This window comes from Asparagus officinalis, chromosome 3, assembly GCF_001876935.1.
Source record: "Asparagus officinalis chromosome 3, Aspof.V1, whole genome shotgun sequence".
Classification (NCBI taxonomy): domain Eukaryota; kingdom Viridiplantae; phylum Streptophyta; class Magnoliopsida; order Asparagales; family Asparagaceae; genus Asparagus; species Asparagus officinalis.
The window spans coordinates 19523991-19533035 of record NC_033796.1 but is presented as its reverse complement, the minus strand read 5'-3'; the positions used below and the strand labels follow the sequence as shown (position 1 = coordinate 19533035).

The 9045-nt window shown below is 31.2% G+C and overlaps 1 protein-coding gene across 1 annotated transcript in view; it reads left to right on the top strand.

The window, feature by feature from the left end:
- LOC109834731 overlaps window positions 6531–9045 on the top strand; it is a 13319-nt gene continuing 10804 nt past the window's right edge. The window contains exon 1 of the mRNA XM_020402754.1: window positions 6531–6715. The gene's annotated coding sequence lies outside the window, so the exon portion shown is untranslated. The remainder of the gene's footprint in view (window positions 6716–9045) is intronic.

The following is a 9045-nucleotide window of genomic DNA, read 5'->3' as shown; positions in this document are numbered from 1 at the left end:
TGATGAGCTTGAAAAATCTTGCCGCACAAAGCACACTTAGCCTTCTGGGTGAGGATCCTACCGTGTTCATCTTTGGTGACGTCGATCTTCTCGTAAAAATTCCACACATCGGATCTTGGCCGTTTAGGAGCTCTTGGTGCAGATTCGTCTCCACCGGATTCGGGATTAACTTCGGTAGGAGGACTTATAGTAGGAGGACTCATTTCAGGATCAGGTGAAATGTTTTGCTCTTCATAATCAGACCCGGAAGCCATTTGATGAAAGAATTAGAATGTATAAATAAGAGAGTATAAGAGTATAAGAGAGAGTATAAGAGTATAAGAGAGAAGAGATGAGTTTTTGGTGTGAAGAAAACAAATAAAAACCCCCCTCTATTTATAGAACCAGCCCCCTAGGCAAATGACCAAAATAACCTCACAAAATAGTCGTTTTTTACCGTTTTGGGGGGCAAAAGGGTCAAAAGGCCAAATCTAGCCGTTGTGCCCGGCCCGGCCCGGCCCGGCCTGGCTCAGGCCCGGGCTGCCCGGCCCGGATGATGCCCGGCGCCCTACTGTTCCGGGCCGGGCCGGGCCGGGAGCCGCTGAGGCAACCCGGGCCCGGAACCCGGCCTGGCCCGGATTTCCGGGCCGAGGCTCCGGGCCGGGCCGGGCTCCGGCCCGGGCCCGGGCCACGGGGTAAAATGGACAGCCCTAAATATACGTATAAAGAATTTGCTGATTTTGTACATGGTTAATGAAAGAGATTAATATGCTCATGGGAGGCTATAAAAATGTAAACAACATAGTCATGATAAAATATAATTATTTGGGGTGTTATGAATATGAATCTAATTAGGGGTTATGTATGTGTAGGTATGGTTTATGTATAGATGCATGTATATATTTTTCTCGATTGGAAGAGAAGGATTAAATGGTTACCAAACTTTATCTTCATTAAAAAAAGCATAAAAAATAAATATCATCATATCTTTCGATAAATGTCAACAATATCCTAATACAATCTAACGGGGCTTTTCCGCCAATGCGCTTTCCCCGTCTCCATGCAGCTATTCAGGAACTAGTGTAGATGTGTTAAATATAGTATTCGTGTGAATTCCTAGAAGCCCTCGTGTCCTTGGACTCTTGCTGTCTGTTTAGATGGAGGGTAGTGTTGGCCTTCTTGTTTTGATGATGTTTAATAAATAATTTATAACTAATGTTGTTTGTCTAATGTTTGTGTTTTCGTATTTATTCTAGGCAAACAATATGTTGGAGGTTGGATGGAATTGCGTCATAACGATCATATCAAATAAAAGTTGGCGGAATAGTAGATTAAAGCCATACAATTTAAGTTGAAGATCCAAGTTCAAGCTTCATCCACAAGTTTATCAAGTCAAGCTTATTGAAGATCAAGATAGCTTGGGTAATTTAGTTTAGGTTTTATATTATGTGTGTTAGTATATAGTTATATATATACATATATGTTTTGGTTTGATAGTTTTCAAGTTTTAAATATGAAACAATTTAAAAACATATTTTTGTTTCATACTTATACGCATATATATGATTTCATAAATATCAATTTTATTTAGTTCAATAAAATCATGTTTTAGTGCATTATATGTGTATTTTGATAAAATACTATATTCATTATTTATAGACTTCATAACAATAGCTTACATCTTTCTTTAAGTCTATAAAATCATTTTGTAATGTTTTAAAACATGGTTAAGCTAAAATGTCAAAACTCATATGTTCATATTTTCATGTTTTGGACTATTTTGCAAAATAGTGATATTTTTCATTTGGGAAGTCCTTTTTGAAAACCAGTTTTTGTAGCATGTTTATTATCATGCCTACAATTATTTCTCAAAGTTTCATAATTTTTGGAATTTATTTGATATTTTTAAACAGGATTTTAAAATCAGCATTTCATTTTCAAACCTGAAATATTTTGTATCAGTTTGCGGTCGACCGTCACGGTCGACCGCGCCTTTGTTTTTCCCTCAGGATGCAGCAGAAACTTTCACGATCGACCGCCAAGCTAAAAATTCCCACAGTCGACCGCCGAACTCTCTGTAAATTTTCTGAGGTTCAAACGTGCCTCGCGGTTGATCGTCGATAGTCCAACGGCTATTTTTGGTACATAATCGTATTCCTTATTTTTTGGGATTTTTGTTGCTTTGTTTGGGGTGTTGGCTGTTGGTTTCTCTTCCTATAAAAGCCCCTCAACCCCTCTTCTACCGAAAACAATTAGAGAAAGTTTCAAACAAGTTTAAGAGGGTTTTACAGTTTGTTTAGTTTGTTTTTTTGGGGTTTGCTTTTACAAAGAGGAGCTTGCATCATCTGTTGAGGAGTTCATCTTCAATATCTTCTCATCCTCTCTTTGTGTTTATAGAAAAGTTTTCTAACTCTTTTCTCTAGCAATATTATTATTGATTTTCATATTCTTATTATTGCTAGTTTGTTATTTGAGTTTAGTTTTGATTTATATCGCATTGTTACACTCACCCACATTGAGCTTATTGTATTTACATTTATAGTATAATTTGGGTTGTGGGGTTGTAAAAATTGAGTGTGAGCTTTCATTGTGTTCTCATCCATATTAGAGGATAATCATTTATTGTACTTGTGCTTATTGTGAGGATCACTTTGTAATATACTTGTACACCGAGAGAAGTGTGTGGCGAGAGTCGGGGATCGTCCAAGAGGAGTGGCGTCGGTTGATGAACCTAGGGAGATGTTGTATCCGAGTACTTGAGGGAGACACGTCTAGTTCAACACTTAAGAGAGTGTAGAGTGGGATTACAAGAGTGTATTAGTTGTAGAGTTTTTGGTAAACTAGAAAACCATATTGTGCGGTGTAAACGTTGTTCGGGTAAATGTAGAAAACCAGGTTGTGATAGTGGAGATCTCCTCGAGGTGAGGAGAGGAGTCGTAGTCGTGGGGACCGAACTCCGTAATCATATCGTTTGTTTGTGATTGCATTGGCGCACTTGATTTTATATCTTATATCGCCTTTGTATATTGCTTGTTGATTATATTGCCCACTATCTAGTTTAGATTGTTTACCCTTGTGTTAATTATATATCCTTGCATATATCTCATAGTATATCTCATTGCTAGGATATTGCTCTTTGTTCATATTGCTTATTCTTGCTTGTAACATATTGTATATCTCTCTTGCAAGAATAATTTATTATTAATTTTAATTGGCATAAAATCGGATTAGATTAGCATAAGACTTTAATCATCCCCCTCTAGGGTCTAACAGGTAGAGAGGGGGAAGGGAAGGGAAATTTTATTTTAATATTGTTTGGGAGTATCATTTAGGAGGATAGAGTAGGGGAATGGAGGAAAAATTTGGTCCAAATTCTTACACTCCAAATTGGAGTGTAATGGAGGGGAAGGAAAGGAAGGGGAATTTCCCTCCTTCCTTCCCCTTCCTTCCCTTTCCTAAGTAAACTCCCAAACACACCATTAGAGTACCCCGACACCGTCTAGTAAGGGTGGAAATGAATCGAATTTGATCGAATACATTTACATCCGAATTCGAATTCGGCTCTATCAAATTTGAACTCGTATCCGTGTTAAATAGATCAGAGACATTCAAATTCGATTTGTTTAATTTAACCATTATTCAGTAAGTATTCATAGATACTTGTTAGCACACTTAGTTGAGTTATGTTGGTAAATTATTTGTTATGTTTTCTTTTTACATTTTGCATAACTAGATGATGATTATTATGATATTTCACAACTAAAATTATTAAATTTATATATTTAGTTATAAATTTATACATATATCAATAGTAATAGTAATATTTATAATGTTATATAATATAAAAAGTTAGTTTAATGCACATAATGTAAAAAGTAGAGCACCATCTCATCTCATTATATATTTGAAGTCTATATAAATACATTTTCTAGCAAAGTTGTTTTAGCAACTTAAGAATTAAAATTTAATTAAAATTAGAATATAATTATTTCTTATAAGTATTTTGTTAAGATATATGTTGGCATGATGAATATCTCAAATGTCACTTTAAAGGATAAATAGTTTATGATAAATTAAATTTAGAGGAATAAAGCATAAACAAATATTTAATCAATCGAATCAAGTATACCTCTGATTAAATTCAATTTGTTTATGAGTCAAATACTAAAAAACTATTTATTCATTATTAAATAAACTACGGAATCGAACATGATTAAATATCTAGACGAATAATAATCAAATATTTTATTAATTATTTGGTTCATTCCATTCTGTACCGTTAGTTCTATAGGAACAAATATAAGGGTAATAAGTTAGGCTCCGTTTGGATATCGTGATGTTTTACTTGTTTCCATGATGTTTTTGCCAAAAACAAAACATTATGCGTTTGTAAACCATAATTTTTTTTGAGTTAAATCATCCTCAAACTAAAAACACAATACTTATTTTAAAACACCTAAAATGGGTTTTAACTTTGATGTTTTGGTTTTGTGTTTGAGAATTTGTTAATATAATATCTAACATAATATATTAAATGTAATTAATATAGAGTTATTATCAACATGCTAATTATACTATACTATAATATAGTATACTATACTATAGTTAATCTAATATATTAGTAATATTTATTAAACAATATAAAAATATAATACATAAAATATCTTATATAACAATATAATAACATATTAAATACTATTATTTAATATGTTAACAATGTATTATATAATAATAAATAATAATAAATAATAATAAAATATAAATAAACTAATAAAAATAATAAAAAGTTATTGATAATAAATAATAATATAATAATGATATAATAATATACTACACAATAGTATAATCGCTATATTAATATTATTAACTTTTTAATAAATAAACTATAATAAATTAATAATTATAAAATATTATATAATATTAAAATATTTAAAAATAAAATATAAATAATAATATTTTATAATAATATATGTATAGTAAATATAATTATAATATATAAAATATTAATATATTATATAATAAAGAATAATTTTTGCTAACAAATTTAATATAAAAATAATATTCGTAATATTAATAATTATTTATTTATATCATAAGTTAATTAATATATTATTAACATTATTTTATAGAACTCTATCATTAAAGACATAGATATAGTACATAATATTAATATAAATGATCATTAATATTATTATATATAATTAGTAATAACATATATTAACATATTAATAATAATTGTTTTATATGGAATAAACCGTATATATAATATAATTATTATATTTATATATTATAATTTATTAATAATAAATAACATCTATTATAAACAAGTATTAATCAATATATAACAATAAAAAATAATATACCAAAATAATTAAATATATAATTATTTGAAAATAATATCATAATACATTACTAATTATAATGTATACACTCACGATGTTATCAGTTAATATAATATTATAATACTTATACAATTCTTATATTTCATTATATTTAGTACTTCTAATACTATAATAATGTAAACTAAATATTATAACATTTTATTTATAATATATTTTATTATAATTAATTTATAATATATTAATATTATGTTTAATATTAATATTATAATGGTCAAACTAGCGTTGACCATAAATACTTAATATGGTGTTTTAAAAATATTTTAAGGAAAAAACGCAACACCACGATGTTTTTTTATAAAAACACAATAAAGAAAACACTGTGGTTCCAAACGAAACCCTAATAACGCAATAATAAAGGCCTTTTGTCTGCGTCTTCGTAAAGGCCGAAATTGCAAGCTACGAGGCAAACAAACATTTGGCAGAATAGAGACCCAATCCCAAGCATGAGATAGTTATTCAATTAAGCAAAACTTCATAGAGCTCCTTTATGTACCGGCCAAATTTCATCTAGTTCTTTTAAATTTGGAAGTTAATAATTAAAGTTCACAACGTTACCTACAAACTTCTGTTAAATCTCACTAACGTGCAATGATGTGATAAAACAAAATTTTAATTCCACTAAATTTTTTATTGAAGTAGAATAAACAAAAGACAAGATAGGAGCTCTTTTAAACGTTTACGAGCTTTCATAGCCTTAATTAAATTTGTTCAACATAATTGCTTAATTTAGTCATAATATAAACCCAGCAATAGCTAGCATAAGTTGGCTCTAACTACTTATTTAATGGAGGGGCTGTACCGAGGTTAAAGATAGATCCCATCCAATTTATTGCATAAGAATTAGGTGTCTTTTTTCTTTTTATCTCTTCATTTAAAATTACAGTTTTTTCCTATATTTAGAATTATGACCTTAAATAGGAGAAGGAAAATAACAAAGTTCGCCAGATATAGTTCTCTTTCTCAAAAACAATACTTTACGAATCAGGACAAAGATTTTCATTATGCAAATAATAATAATAACAATAATAACAATAATGAAAATATTTCTATTTGCCATAAGGGTTGTTGGTGGGACCCAGCTGAAATCCCTCTGTGGTTAGGGCTCTGCGCTGAACGCGCCTCCGCTCCCTTTTCACTTATAAATACCCACCGCCATCTCTCTCTCCTCATCTCAACCTCAAATTTTCACTCCAATCTTTTTCCCCCAATTATTTTCCTTTTTTTTTTTCCTAATACTTTCATACCGCATAAATTTTGTTCTTTGTTATTTTCTTGAATCTAATAAGGCGACATTACTTATCGTGAAGTGTCTGATCCAATCTGGCTGGTAAGAGGTGCGATCTTTTCCTACCTCTATTTGTTTCTTTGATTATATCTTGGTATATTTGTAGATTTTTGTTAGGATTTTTGGTTTGATATTAAATGAAAGATTGGGTATTGATAGTTTTTGATATTTGAGCTTTAATATATGTTGATGGTTGGTGGGGAGCGGAAAAAAGTCTAGTTTTTGGATCTTTGAATTGTTTAATAGGATTAAAAGTTCGTTTGTTGAGAGATCTTGAGAGGTTTATTTGCATATTTTAAGGAGAGGTTGAGTTAGGTAAGTTAGGTTATATATTGTTTGGGTGCAGTAGAAGTTTAGTGAGAAAGTGGTAGAAGAAAACATTATTTTGTGAGAGGAATTGGGTGATTTTCGATCTTTGAGATTGATATGGCATCTTATCTAAAGATATGGCTTCATAGTCTTGGGTAATTCATTGGTTTGGACTTATCGGGAGATGACGATGAGATTGTATGGAAGAAATTGGTGCATTTGCATTGTTTGGGGAGGAGTACTACTAAATAGGATGGGAAACTTTGTCGCCGTAAGTTCCAGTTATTTGACTGATATGAATTCCTTGGTTGTTTTAACAATTTTTTTATATTATTGCTTTGACAACAAGATGAATTTCCTCCTTTAACCTTATTGGAGAACAACTGTGAGAATAGAACCTTGCTTCAATAGTTTAAGATATTTAGTAGTTCTTTCTCCTGAAAGGTTGATGGAAAAGTGGGGCAGAAACATTTTTAATTTTGTTTTTGGGTAGACAATTATTTAATCTGACTGAAGGTTTTTTTCCCGTGTTCTAATCTTTAAAGATTCTTCAGTTTTTTTTTTATTGATTGAAGCAATTCTTTCAAAAATTCTGAGAAATTGGTATGGATTAGGTCAGATTACTTATCATTCGTATCTACTACAAATTCTGGATTAGAGTGGATTCGGTAGCGCTAGATACTTTGACTATCTTTCTATTGTAAGATTATGAAATAGAGATGATATGTTAAGGTTATCTCAAGATCAAAGACTTAAAATTTTAAGTCAAAGTATCTCAAGATCAAAGACTTAAAAATTTATGTTAAGGTTATCTCAAGATCAAAGACTTAAAATAGAGATGATATGTTAAGGTTATCTCAAGATCTAAGACTTAACATTTTAAAACATTTAATGAAATGAGTAAATGTCACCAAGAGGGAATAACCTGCAGAGTATTAGGCTGTTTATCCATTGAATAGGATATTATGCAGCTTTTGAGCAGATTAGTTTCATTGGTCCTTATTATCAGCGGGAGTTGGATTTAGGGGTCTCAATTGAAAACAAAACTGTATGAAAAAAATCCTGTCTCTCGTGTTAATTTTTTATGCTGCACTGATCCGATCAGTTTGGTTATCTTTGGTAGCACTTGCATAAATTCTTCCATTAAGGTTAGGTCATGATTCTATTTTCCATTATTTCAGACAACTCTTACATAATTTCCTTCAGTTATCTTAGATCATCATTCTCTTTCAAAGTTTTGTAATTTTTGGTTTGGTGAGTGGTATCTGATCCATATCCTGTCCTTGGTAGTGGGTCATTGTCAAGATAGTACATAATGTATGAACTGACATGACGAGGTTAGGGGGAGGTGGTGGAGGGACGTACTCTTCTTCACCTCAGGAATTTCGCCTCTGTAGGAGCCTTTTGATTGTTCAGCCTGATGTCCCTTGTGCTGATTTGCATATCTCATTGTCCCAGATACGGGCAGAAGAGAATCATATGGAGTGCCCTCTATAGAAAATCATATGGGGAGTTACTGGTAACATATTTTTCCACCTGTCTCCCAAATTCTGTTAGCTTTTCCTAAAAGAAAATTTAAGAACAAAACACATGAAAGTAGATAAGATATTATGCACATTTAGAGAGGATTAAATTGTGCTTATTTGTTAGTGTACATTAGCCGAAGTTGGATCTTGCTTGCTATTCTAAGATCGGTAAAAGGCTGACCAAAATTTTCTTTTTTTACTTGATGTTTTATTTTTGGTTGTAACTAATTAATCAAATTTGAATTCGGATCCCCCAACTCTCCTTCCTCCCTCTCCCCCCAGAAAAAAAAAGTTGATATGGAAGCTTTCTATGGAATATTATAATATGTTAAGGTGATCTATATTTCACCAATTTTATGTTCAAAAGAGTAAATTTCAGATTACCCCCTCGTTTATACCCTCAATAGCCAATAATTGCCCTCGACTTGTTTATTAGCATGTAGCCCACACTTGATTCATGAGTAGAGGGGTGTTACCTGCAATTTATCTTTCTAAAAACGACAATCCTGGGGTTCTAGGTGCTAATAAATAATTTAAAAAGGGG